This window comes from Acinonyx jubatus, chromosome B4 (assembly GCF_027475565.1).
Source record: "Acinonyx jubatus isolate Ajub_Pintada_27869175 chromosome B4, VMU_Ajub_asm_v1.0, whole genome shotgun sequence".
NCBI classification, from domain to species: Eukaryota; Metazoa; Chordata; class Mammalia; order Carnivora; family Felidae; genus Acinonyx; species Acinonyx jubatus.
In genome coordinates this window covers 87,065,243-87,079,881 of record NC_069387.1, presented here as the reverse complement: position 1 = coordinate 87,079,881, position 14,639 = coordinate 87,065,243, and positions in this window count along the sequence as shown.

Below are 14,639 nucleotides of genomic sequence, written 5' to 3'. Positions count from 1 at the left end.
AATATAAAAGTTAGAAATATTTGAGAAGATAATCAACCTCACCAGAAACCCAAGAATACAAATTAAACTTAAAAGCAAATAATAAACCGGGGATAACATCGTTAATATATAAAGACCTTAGAAATAAAATTAAAAAGAAAACAACAACTAGGAACAGTACAAGAAATACACAAAAATGTGAATAACTAATTTACAAAAGAGGAAATATAATTAGATATTTATGAAAATATTTAACCTCATTTTTAATCAAGTCAATACACATTAAAACAATTAGGTATTTATTCATTTATCATCTTTGGACAGATTTTCTTTTTAATGAAGAGATTCCATGCCTAGACAGTAGTGGGAAATGGTCATTCTTGTGAATTACTGATTAGGCTATAATTATTACATACTGTATAATTAAGCTGATGTAGTGATTTGATAATAAGATCAAAATTTTATATAACATTTGACCCAGTAATTCTACTTTAAGAAATTTAACCTTAGGAAATAAACATGAGTGTGAGTATAAAGGTATCTGTAAGCAGCATTGTATGTAATGGATGGGGTTGGGAGGAGAGTTGGTGAAAAATCTAGCAGGTCCAAACTTTCCCACAAACTGGGAAATAAATAAAATAAGAAAATTAAGTACATCAATAAGATGGAGAACAATGAAGCCGTGAAATCCATGATATAGAGGAATATTCAATGACATGGAGAAAAGTTCACAATATGTTGTGAATTTGAAAATTGGATTATAATATATATAATATAGTCTAATTCAAGTTTAAAAAAAAAGAAGCACACACACTGAAAAAGACTGGAAAGGCATAAGCAAATGATAATTGTGATTATCTGTGGATGCTGGGATAGTATGAAAAATTTCTAATTTTCTTTATATTTTTCTCTGTTCAAATTTTTATAAAAATCATATTGTTCTAAGCAGAAAAAAGTTATTACCACTATAAATGAGTGGATACAGCTACTTTTTCTTCTTCCCCTTATTCATAACCACAGTAAGAGTAATGTTAAAATGTGTTCCAGTGGCACCTGGCTGGTTCAGTCAGTGGAGCATGTGACCCTTGATCTCAGGGTTGTGGGTTCGAGCCCCACGTTAGGTGCAGACATTACTTAAATAAATAAATAAATCTTTTTTAAAAACACGTGTTCCCATTTTTTTTTTCTGCTCAGGTCTTCTGTGATTGAGTACACCCAATTATCATTATATTATGATGAAATAAGTCCATACAGGATTTACTTGTGTAAAGCAGCTTTCTAAAATGACAGTGAGAGATCCTCACTGAGAGAATAAATTCTTGAGAAGATGGACTGGTTTTTCAAATACAAAATTAGAGGTTCTGGGAAGCATAAAACTCTTCTCTTTACATTGGCTACATATGAATTCTTCCTTTTAATACTGTATTCCATGTAGGAATAAAAAAAGAGCATCAGATATCCATTTGGCAGCAGGAAACTGCAGTGATGATGTCTTTGCAACTGTTTTATCCTATTGACTTACCATGTAATCAGGGAACATTTCCAGATAAAAGTCAATTTGAGAACACTGAGATAAGCCCCAAATATATAGAAGCTATTCTATTTTACATCCTATCTTAAATAAATTTGTAGAAACAATCCTTAGATGTTCTCACATATGCAGTGAGGTTACAGTCCAAATGCATCAGACCTTTTCTCAGGCAACATGTCTGCTTTATCCAGGGATAAATTAGTTCTAAATGTGTAATTGTCACCATGAAATTCCTAATAGAAAATAAAATGCAGCAAATTCCACATTAGTCACAGCCTTCCATGGTGATAGGAAAAGAAACTTTTCGAAAACCTGAAGCACCTGGCAAGTGTGTGTGGGGTAGCAAACAAAAGAGGCAGGAGAGTTGATGAAGAATAGGAAGAGAATGTATTTTTTTCAAAATCAGTCACCATTAAACCTCAACAAAAAAAAGAAGGAGAAGCAAGAAAAGCATAGAAAACATTAATTTATTTTACAATGATAGTAGATAAAAAGATAAAAATAGTATCACAATTCCTGATGTCAGCACTCTTCAAAAAATACAACCCCCAGGAAAAAAATTAAAAAAACAATTGCATTCATAATTGCACCAAAAGGAATAAAATATCTAGGATAAACTGAACCAAGGAGGTGTACTCCAAAAACCATATAATACCAATGAAAGAAATTGAAGATGATACAAACAAATGGAAAGATAGTCCATGCTCATGTGCTGAAACAATGAGTATCATTAAAGTGTTCATACTGTCAAAATACTTTGGTATTTGCTATCTGAAAATAATCTACAGATCCAACTTACTTCCTATTAAAATGCCAACAGCATTTTTCACAGAACTTGAAAAAATTAATACTAAAATTTGTATGGAATCATAAAAGACCCTGAACAGCCAAAGTATTCTTGAGAAAGAACAAAAGTAGGGGTATCAAATCCCAGATTTCAAGATACACTACAAAGCTGTTGTCATAAAAACAATATGGTATTGGCACAAAAACAGACACACAGGTCAAAGGAATGGAATAGAGAGTCCAGAAATAAACCTACAATTATATGGCTAATTAATCTTCAACCAAGAAGGCAAGAACAGGCAATGAGAAAACTCTCCAATAAATGGTGCTGGGACAGATCAGCAAAACCAGAAGCTGGTTCTTTGAAAGAATTAACAAAATTGATAAACCACTAGCCAGTTTCATCAAAAAGAAAAAGGAAAGGACCCAAATAAACACAATCAAGAATGAAAGAGGAGAGATCACAACCAACACAGCAGAAATAAAAACAATAATAAGAGAATATTATGAGCAATTATATGCCAATAAATGGGCAATCTGGAACAAATGGACAAATTCCTAGAAACATATACACTACCAAAACTAAAACAGGAAAAAATAGAAAATTTGAACAGACCCATAACCAGTAAGGAAATCGAATTAGTAATCAAAAATCTCCCCAAAATCAAGAGTCCAGGGCCAGTTCACTTTCCAGGAGAATTCTACCAAACATTTAAGGAAGAGTTAACACCTATTCTCTTGAAGGTGTTCCAAAAAATAGAAATGGAAGGAAAACTTCCAAACTCATTCTTTGAAGCCAGCATTACCTTGATTCCAAAACCAGACAGACACCCCACTAAAAAGAAGAACTATAGACCAATTTCCCTGATGAACATGGATGCAAAAATCCTCAACAAGATATTAGCCAACCGGCTCCAACAATACATTAAAAAAATTATTCACCACGACCAAGTGGGATTTATACCTGGAATGCAGGGCTGGTTCAATATCCACAAAACAATTAACGTAATTCATCATATCAATAAAAGAAAGGACAAGAACCATATGATCCTCTTGATAGATGCAGAGAAAGCATTTAACAAAATACAGCATCCTTTCTTGATAAAAACCCTCAACAAAGTAGGGATAGAAGGAGCATACCTTGAAATCATAAAAGCCATATATGAACGACCCAACGCTAATATCATCCTCAATGGGGAAAAACTGAGCGCGGAAACCCTAAGGTCAGGAACAAGACAGGGATGTCCATTCCCACCACTGTTATTCAACATAGTATTGGGAGTCTTAGCCTCTGCAATCAGACAACACAAAGAAATAAAAGGCATACAAATCAGCCAGGAGGAGGTCAAACTTTCACTCTTCGCAGATGACATGATACTCTGTATGGAAAACCCAAAAGATTCCACCAAAAAACTGCTAGAATTGATTCATGAATTCAGCAAAGTTGCAGGATATAAAATCAATGGGCAGAAATCGGTTGCATTCCTATACACCAACAATGAATCAACAGAAAGAGAAATCAAGGAATCGATCCCATTTACAGTTGCACCAAAAAACATAAAATACCTAGGAATAAATCTAACCAAAGAGGTGAAAGATTTATATGCTGAAAACTATAAAGCTTATGAAAGAAATTGAAAAAGACACCAAAAAATGGAAAAAGATTCCATGCTCCTGGATAGGAAGAACAAATATTATTAAAATGTCGATATTCCCCAAAGCAATCTACATATTCAATGCAATCCCTATCAAAATAACAGCAGCATTCTTCACAGAGCTAGAACAAATAATCCTAAAATTGGTATGGAACCAGAAAAGACCCCAAATAGCTAAAGCGATCTTGGAAAAGAAAACCAAAGCAGGAGGCATCACAATCCCAGACTTCAAGCTATACTACAAAGCTGTAACCATCAAGACAGTATGGTACTGGCACAAGAACAGACACTCCAATCAATGGAACAGAATAGAGAACCCAGAAATGGACCCACAAACGTATGGCCAACTAATCTTTGACAAAGCAGGAAAGAATATCCAATGGAATGAAGACAGTCTCTTCAGCAAGTGGTGCTGGGAAAACTGGACAGCCACATGCAGACGAATGAACCTGGACCACTTTCTTACACCATACACAAAAATAAACTCAAAATGGATGAAAGACCTCAATGTAGCACAGGAAGCCATCAAAATCCTCGAGGAGAAGGCAGGCAAAAACCTCTTTGATCTTGGCTGCAGCAACTTCTTACTCAACACATCTCTGGAGGCAAAGGAAACAAAAGCAAAAATGAACTACTGGGAGCCCATCTAAATAAAAAGCTTCTGCACAGTGAAGGAAACAATCAGCAAAACTAAAAAGGCAACCGACAGAATGGGAGAAGATATTTGCAAACAACATATCAGATAAAGGGTTACTATTCATAATCTATAAAGAACTTACCAAACTCAACACCCAGAAAAGAAATAATCCAGTGCGAAATGGGCAAAAGACATGAATAGACACTTCTCCAAGGAAGACATCCGCATGGCCAACCAACACATGAAAAAATGCTAAACATCACTCATCATCAGGGAAATACAAATCAAAACTACAATGAGATACCACCTTACACCTGTCAAAATGGCTAACATTAACAACTCAGGCAACAACAGATGTTGGCAAGGATGTGGAGAAAGAGGATCTCTTTTACATTGTTGGTGGGAATGCAAGCTGGTGCAGCCACTCTGGAGAACAGTATGGAGGTTCCTCAAAAAACTAAAAATAGAACTACCCTATGACCTAGCAATTGCACTACTAGGCATTTATCCACAGAATACAGCTGTGCTGTTTCAAAGGGACACATGAACCCCATGTTTATAGCAGTACTGTCAACAATAGCCAAAGTATGGAAAGAGCCCAAATATTCATCGCTGGATGAATGGATAAAGAAGAGGTGGTATATATATACAATGGAGTATTACTCGGCAATCAAAAAGAATGAAATCTTGCCATTTGCAACTACATGAATGGAACTGTAGGGTATTATGCTAAGTGAAATTAGTCAGAGAAAGACAAAAATCATATGACTTCACTCATATGAGGACCTTAAGAGACAAAACTGATGAACATAAGGTAAGGGAAGCAAAAATAATATAAAAACAGGGAGGGGGATAAAACAGAAGAGACTCATAAATATGGAGAACTGAGGGTTCCTGGAGGGGTTGTGGGAGGGGGGATGGGCCAAATGGGTAAGGGGCACTAAGGAATCTACTCCTGAAATCATTGTTGCACTATATGCTAACTAATTTGGATGTAAATTTTAAAAAATAAAAAATAAAATTTAAAAAGTAATAATAAATGGTGCTGGGAACACTGGAAAGCTGCATGTAAAAGAACAAAACCTGACCACTTTCTTATACCATACACAAAAATGAACATAAAATGTATTAAAGATATAAATGTGAAACTGTAAAAATCCTAAAGGAGAACACAGGCAGTAATTTCTCTGACATCAGTAATAGCAACATTTTTCTAGACAAGCCTCCAAAGGCAAGGAAAAGAAAAGCAAAATAAAATATTGGGATTACATTTTAAAAATGATTTTGCACAGAGAAGGAAACCATCAACAAAACAAAAAGACAACCTACAGAATGGGAGAAGATATTTGCAAATGATATATCTGGTAACGGGTTAATAATATTCAAATTATATAAAGATCTTATACAACTCAACACCAAAAAACCCCCCAAAACCAATAATCTGATTAAAAATGGGCAGAGAACTGAATAGACATTTTTCAAAACAAGACATACAAAGGACTAAAATCAAAAAGATCAGAAACAAGTGTTGGCAAGAATGTGGAAAAAAAGGAACCCTCGTCTGTGCACTGTTGATGGGAATGTAACTTGATGCAGCCTCTGTAGAAAATAGCATGGAGGTTCAACAAAAAAAAAATTAAAAATATAAATAGCATTCGATCCAGTAATTCCACTACTGGGTATTTATCCAAAGAAAATGAAAACGCTAATTCAAAAAGATACATGCAGCCCTATGTTTATTGGAGCATTTTTTACAATAGCCAAGATATGGAAGCAACCTAAGAGTCCATCAATAGACAAATGGATAAGGAAGGTGTGGTACACACGTATACACACACATACACACACAAGAATGCAGGAATGTTACACAGCCATAAAAAGGGATGAGATCATGCCATTCACCACAACATGGATGGACCTAGAAGTTATTGTCCTAAGCGAAATAAGTTAGACTGTGAAAGACAAACACCATATGATTTCACTTATATGTAGAATCTAAAAACAAAACAAATGAATAAACAAAAAACAGAATCAGAGCTGTAAAAACAGAACAAACTGATGGTTTCCAGAGGAGAGGAGTTTGGGAGGATGGGCACGATGGGTGAAAGGGAATAGGAGATATAGGCTTCCAGTTATGGAATGAATAAGTCTGGGGTACAGCCTATTGAATATAGTCAATGGCATTATAATAGTATTTTATGGTGAAAGATGGTAGCTGCACTTGTGGTGAGCATAGCAAAAATTATAGATTTGTTAAATCATTATGTTGTATACCCAAAACTAATGTGTCATTGTGTATCAGCTATACTTCAATAAAAAATACATTGGTGGGAGTACAAACTGGTGCAACCACTGTGGAAAATAATCTGGAGGGTCCTGAAAAAATTAAAAATAGAATTACTATATGATCCGGTAATCACACTGGTGGGTATTTACTCAAAGAATACAAAAACGCTAATTCAAAAAGATATATACACTCCTATGTTTATTGCAGCATTATTTGCAATAGCCAAATTATGGTTATGGAAGCAATCCAAGTATCCATCAATAGATGAATAGATAAAGGTGTGGTATATATACAATGGAATATTATTCAGTAATAAAAAATAATGAAATCTTGCCAGTTACAACAACATGGATGAATCTACAGAGTATCATGCTATGTGAAATAAGTCAGTCAGAGAAAACACATACTATATGATTTGACTCTTATGTGAAATTTAAGAAACAAAACAAATGAACAAATTAAAAAACAAAACAAAACAAAACAGACTCTTAATGATAGAGAACAAATTGATGGTTACCATAGGGGAAGTGGGGGGGGGGGGGCGAAATAGTGAAAGAGATTAAGAGTACACTTACCATGATGAGCACTGAATAATGTATAGAATTGTTGAATCACTATACTATATATCTGAAACTAATATACCATTGTATGCTAACTATACTACAATTTTTTTTAAATGCAAACCTTTTCTTGTGTGAAAAAAGGACTTAATGAATACATAGAGGCAGATTCAATGATGCCAGCTTGCTAAAAGAATGTGTCTTGATCATTATCAAATTCTAGGCATAAGATCAAAGTTGCTGACCTCTGAATGTGCAGAGAATCCAAATAAATATTACTTCATCAGGAGCAGAAGTCTTAAATTCAACATTTTAAATGAGTTTAAATTTTTAAAAATTTAAATTAAATCAATCACATAATTTTTTTAAGAGAGAGAGAGAGAGAGCAGTGGCAAGGGACAGAGAGAGAGAGAGAAAGAAAGAGAGAGAATCTTAAGCAGGCTCCATGCTCAGCATGGAGCCCGATGTGGGGCTGGATCCCATGAACCTGGGATTATGACCTGAGCTGAAATCAAGAGTCAGATGCTTGACCCACTGAGCCACCCAATCACCCCCAATCATATAATTTTTAAGTGCAAACTTTCCTAAATATATGATATAAATAACAATGAATTCAGAAATCTTTTCCTTTGGAATGATTTTTCTACTAATCCTGTATTGATTAACTTAGGAAGGATTTTTTTTTTTATTCTAAACAAGTGATGAGATTTTAATTTTTCATTAATAAATAGTAGAGTACTTAAGATTTTGTTGAGCATGGTAGCCTCTCCTTAATGCCATAATTCTGCAGTCTAACATGCAAGCCCATTTTATCACATAAGAAAATAAAACTCCTTATATAGGACTAAATATTGTTCTCACTTCTGACTCTGTAGAGTAAATAATATTATAATGAATATCTGATGTTTTTCCATGTTTGACATGCAACATTTTAAAAAATCCAGTGGTGTATGTGCGTGTGTGTGCACATCCATGTGTGTATGTGCTGTGCATGTGTGTGCACGTGTGTGTGTGTGTGTGTGTGTGTGTGTGAGAGAGAGAGAGGGAGAGAGAGAGAGAGAGAGAGAGAGAGAAACACATCATTAACTGGGTAAATTTTTTCTTTAATAACTGATTTTTATTAATATTTTATACAGTAAACTAGATTTCTCAACTCAGTGCTAATTGTTTTTATTGACACAAAATTGGTATATAACATTATTTTAGTTTCAGGTGGAAGACATAGTAGTTTGATCTTTTAAATCTAGTTACCCATTTGCCACCATACAATTAACCCCCTTCAGCCATTTCACCTACCTCCCCAACCCCCTTCCGTGATGACAACCACAATCTGGTCTCTGTATCTACAAGTTGTGTTTTGTTTTGTTTGTTTGTTTTGCTTTTTACATTCCACATATACATGAAATTATAAGGTATTTGTCTTTGACTTATTTCACTTATCATAATTCCCTCAGGTTGCACCCATGCTATTGCAAATAGTGAGGTCTCATTCTTTTTAATGGATATCTAGTATTCCATTGTATATCTATACCTCATCTTCTTTGTCAATCTATCCATCAGCAAACATTTAGGTTGTTTCCATATTGTAAATAATGCTACAGTGAACATCGGGTACATATTTCTTTCCTAATTAGTCTTTTAGTTAGTTTTAATTTTCTTCGGTTAAATACTCAGTAGTGGCATAAGCTGGATCACATGATAGTTCTATCTTTAATATTTTGAGGAACCTCCATATTGTTTTCCATAGTGGCTGCACCAATTCGCATTCCTACCACAGTGTATGAGGGTTCCCTTTCCCCTCCAACACTTGCTATTTTGTATCTTTTGGATACTATCCATTCTAACAAATGTGATGTGATATCTCATTGTGGTTTCGAATCATATTTCCCTGATAATTTAGTGATGTTGATCTTCTCATGTGTCTATTCATCATCTGTATGTATTCTTTGGAAAAATGTCTATTTGGATCCTCTGCCCATTTTTAAATCAGATTGTTTGTTTTTACTACTGAGTTGAGTTCTTTATATAATTTGAATATTAACCCCTTATCAGATATACAATTTTGCAAATATTTTTCCCATTCAGTAGGTTGCCTTTTCATTTCGTTGATGATTTCCTTTGCTGTGCAAAAACTTTATAGTTTGAATCATCCCACTTGTTTATTTTTGCTTTTGTTGCCTTTGGTTTTGGAGTCAGATCCAGAAATTCAATGACAGGACAGATATCAAGAAGCTTACTGCCTATGTTTTCTTCCAGGAGATTTATAGTTTCAGGTTTTACATTTAATTCTTTAATCCATTGAGTTATTTTTTGTGTATGGTGTAAGATAGTGGTCTGATTTTAATTTTTTGCATGTCACTGTCCAGTATTCCCAGCACTTTTTATTGAAGAAATTGTCTATTCTCCCATTGTATGTTCTTGACTCCTTTGCCATAAATTAATTGACCATATATATGCAGGTTTATTTCTGGTCTATTCCATTGATCTATGAGTCTGTTTTTATGCTAGTACCATACTGGTTTTGATGACTATAGCTTTGTAGTATAGTTTCAAATCAAAGAGCAGGATACATCAAGCTTTGTTTTTCCTTTCAAGATTGCTTTGGTTATTCAGAATTGTTTGTGGTTCCATAAACATTTTAGAATTATTCATTCTGGTTCTGTGAAAATGCCATTTTAATATGGATTGCACTGAATGTGTAGATTGCTTTCAAGTAGTGAGGACACTTTAACAATGTTAGTTTTTTCAATCCATTAGCATGTCATATTTTTCCATTTATTTGTGTCTTCTTCAACTTTTTTCATTAGTGTCTTATAGGTTTCAGTGTACAGGTCTTTCATTTTAGCTAAATCTATTCCTAGGTATTTTATTATTTCTGATGCAGTTGTAAGTAAAACTTTTCTTAATTTTTTTTTATTTATTTTATTTTATTTTTTTCATTATTAGTGTATAGATATATAATAGATTTCTGTGTTAATTCTGTATCTTGTAACTTTATTGAATTCATTTGTTCTAACAGGTCTTTAGTGGAGTCTTCAAGATTTTCTATATATAGTATCAGGTCATCTGCAAACAGTGACAATTTTACTTCTTCCTTTCCAATTTGGATAACTTTTATTTCCTTTTCCCGTCTAATTACTGTGTGTAGAACTTCCAATATTATGTTGAATGAAAGTGGCAAGAGTGAGCATCCATGTCTTGTTCCTGAGCTTTCACCACTGAGTATAAATTTATCATATACAGCCTTTATTATATGGAAGAACATTCCCTCTATACCCGCTTTCATTGAGAGTTTTTATTACAAATGCATGCTGAGTTTTGTTAAACGTTCTTTAATTTTTTTAAATGTTTATTCATTTTTTGAGAGAGACAGAGACAGAGAGAGACAGAGCACAAGTGGGGGAGGGGCAGAGAGTGTGAGAGAGACAGAATCCAAAGCAGGCTCCAGGCTCTGAGCTGTCATTACAGAGTCTGAGGAGGGGCTTGAACTCATGAACCATGAGATCATGACCTGAGCCAGAGTCAGTTGCTTAACTAACTGAGCCACCCAAGCACCCTGTCAAATGCTTTTTCTGCATCTATTAAGATGATCATATGATTTTTATCCTTCATTTTGTTAAAGTGGTATATCACATTGATTGGCTTGTAAATGTTGAACCATCCTTATATACCTGAAATAAAGCCCACTTGATCATGGTGTATGATCTTTTTTTATGTGTTCTTGAATTTCGTTTGCTAATATATTTGTTAAGAGCTTTTTCATCTATGTTTATCAGGAATATTGGCGTAGAAGTTTCTTGCTTGCTTGCTTGCTTTCTTGTTTTCTTCCTTTTCCTTGTCCTTTTGTGTGCGTGTGTGTGTGCGCGCACACGCATGTGTGTCCCATTGCCTGTTTTTTGGTGTAAAGGTAATTCTGGCCTTGTAAATGAGTTTTGAAGCATTCTCTCTTCTTCAGTTTTTTGGGAAGTGTTTAAGAAGACAGGTATTCAATCTTTGAATGTTTGGTAGAATTCACCAGTGAAACTGCCTGGTCCTGGACTTTTGCTTATTGGAAGATTTTTGATTACTGTATCAATCTCCTTACTAGTCATCAGTCTATTCAGATTTTCTATTTCTTCCTGATTTGTTTTGGAAGATTGTATGTTTCTAAGAATTTATCCATTTCTTCCAGGTTGTCCAATTTGTTGGCATATAGCTGTTTGTAGTACTCTCTTATAATCCTTTGTATTTCTGTGGTGTCAGTTGTAACTTCTTTTTCATTTCTGATTTTATTTGGGCCCTCTGTATTTTTTTCTTAAATTTATTTAGACTTTTTGTAGCCTAACATATGATCTATTCTAGAGAACATTCCATGTGTACTGAAGAAGAATATGTATTCTGTTGTTTTGGGGTGGGATGTCCTGTATATATCTATTAAGTCCATCTGGTTTAATGTTTTAAGACCAATGTTTCCTTATTAATTTTCTTTCTGGATGATCTATTCATTGATATAAGTGGAGTATTAAAGTCCCCTACTATTATTGTACTGCCGTTAATTTCTCTCCTTAGGTCTGTTAATATTTTCTTTATAGACTTAGGTACTCCTATGTCAGGTGCATAAATATTTATGAATGTTATCTCCTCTTGTTGGATTCACCCCTTTATTATTATGTAATGTCCTTCTTTGTCTTTCATTACAGTCAGATTTGAAGTCTATTTTGCCTGATATAAGTATAACTACTTCAGCTTTCCTTTTGTTTCCATTTCCATCCCTTCACTTTCAGACTGTGTATATTCTTAGATCTGAAGTGAGTTTCTTACAGGCAACATATAGCTAGGTCTTGTTTTTTAGTCCAATCATCCACTCTATGTCCTTTGATTGGGGAATTTAGTCCATTTACATTTAAAGTAATTATTGATAGGTATGTACTTATTGCCATTTTGTTCATTGTTTTCTGGCTGCTATTGTAATTCATCTCTATTCCTTTCTCTTTTTCTCTCTTCATTTGTGATTTGGTGACTTTCTTCAGTGTTATATTTAGAGTCCTTTCTCATTATCTTTTGTGTATCTACTATAGGTTTTTGCTTTGTGGTTAGCCTAAAGTTCCCATATAACATCCTATATATGTAACACTCTGTTTTTAAGTTGATAATAACTTAAGTTTAAATGCATTCTAAAAACTACATTTTTACTTCCCTTCCCTTCAAAGTGTTAGATTTTGATGCTGTATTTCACATCTTTTTATTTTGTGTATCTCTTCATTAATTATTGTAGCTATTGTTAATTTTAGTACTTTTGTCTTATAGCATTCATACTAGATTTATAGGTAGTTAATCCCCTATCTTTCCTATATGTTTTCCTTTTACCAGTGGGGTTTTTACCTTTTATATTTTACCTTTTATAACTTCTACAGAAATTTACCAGTGGGAATTTTACTTTTACATTTTATCTTTTATAACTTCTACAGAAATTACTAGTTAGTACTTTGTCTTTTCAGCTTAAAGAAGTCTCTCTCAAACTAGTTGTAGGACCAGTTTAGTGGCAATGAACCATTTTAGTTTTGGCTTGGCTATAAAACTCTTAATCTCTCCTTCATTTCTGAATGATAACTTGCCAGAGAGAGTATTCTTGGTCATAAGTGTTTTCCTTTCAGCACTTTGAATATATCATGACATTGCATTGGGTAACTCTTAAAATCACATAAATATACACTAACCTGTCCGAGATTTGTGAGACAGAAACTGATTAGAACCATTTAAGATATAAATTAGAACTATTTAAGATATAAATGCTGACTGTCATTTTCAGGTAGATATTAGAGATATTGGTGCTTCAAGGTGGTTCCTCAAGAAATCTTCCCTAACTTATCTAGTCACCAAGTACTTTTTAAATTTTATATTCCTTCAGCACTCAAAAGCCAGTTTCCACTGCGATGCTTGTTAATTCTTTCTTTAAATATGTGTTCAGTGCTTGTAATGCGTATGAAAGGCAGTAGGGCACACAGGTTAGAACCAACACCTTGACTTCAAATGGAGAATTTGTGACTCAGCTCAGACACATGGAGCTTTGTGACTTTGGCTAAGTTGCTTAACTTCTCTAATCTTTGTTTTGCTCATCTGTAGAATGAGATAATAGTGAGTGTATTCCTATATTCAGTATTCTTTGTTATTATTTTAAAGATTAAATTAAGGGACTTAAATCTCAGCTCATGAGTTAAGCACTTAATCAGTGTTGGTAAGTGTTCATATTATCTATGACTACTTCTACTACTACTGTCTTGTTCTTGGTTTACTAAGGAGGAAACCAGTAGGTACAGACCCTATAGAATTTCCTAGTCTTAAAGGAGAACATATCACATGTTAAATGACCAACCACATGAGTCTGTAAGTTCCAGGAACATGAGTCTTACAAGTGGCAGCACAGTGTAATGGTTAAGATTATAAACTCTGCTGGAATCAATTTCTTTTTTTGAATTCTGGTTCTACTATTGACCGGATGTGTCACCTGAAGCTGGCTATTTATTTTCTTTGTGCCTCAGTTTCTTTAAATGTAAAGTGAAATAAGAGTACATCCCTCATAGGGTCATTGAGAGGATTAAATGAAGAAATACTTAAATGAAGAAAGCACTGTTGATGGTGCCTGGCATAAACTGTTCAGTAAATGTTAGTGGCCATTACATACTTCTTTGTATCTAGCTCACAACTTAGCATAGTGATGTGCCACAGATATTTGTTGGTTTGCTAGAAGTAATAGTATGAATACTAGACTATGGCCCTAAAGCTATAATGTCATTAATTTATAATTGAAGTGGAAGGAGTCACTGTGGGCTACAGAAGTAAAATGGTTTCTCCGGCAGATACCCAATTTCTTCCACGTTTCTTACTAAAAAAAAAAAAAAAAAGGAAAAAAAACCCTGACAGTTTAAGGAAAGAGTACATATGAATAGCGGCTATGAAGCAGCACATAAGGTAATATGATAAATGACATGTAACCCCTTTATATTGGGTATCCCAGCCTCTATGAGAGTAGGTTAAACTTGACCCAAACCCCCAACTTCTTGACTTGACTAAGTCCAGTGGTGGTTACCAAGCATTTTGGAACCCCAAGTACATTTATTCGGTGTTCTTCAAACTGTATCGGTTGTCCTATGACATGTTCATCACCGTTCCATGGGGAAAACAAAAGGATGGGGGCTTTCCATGGTTAAATTGGTTTAGGAGATAT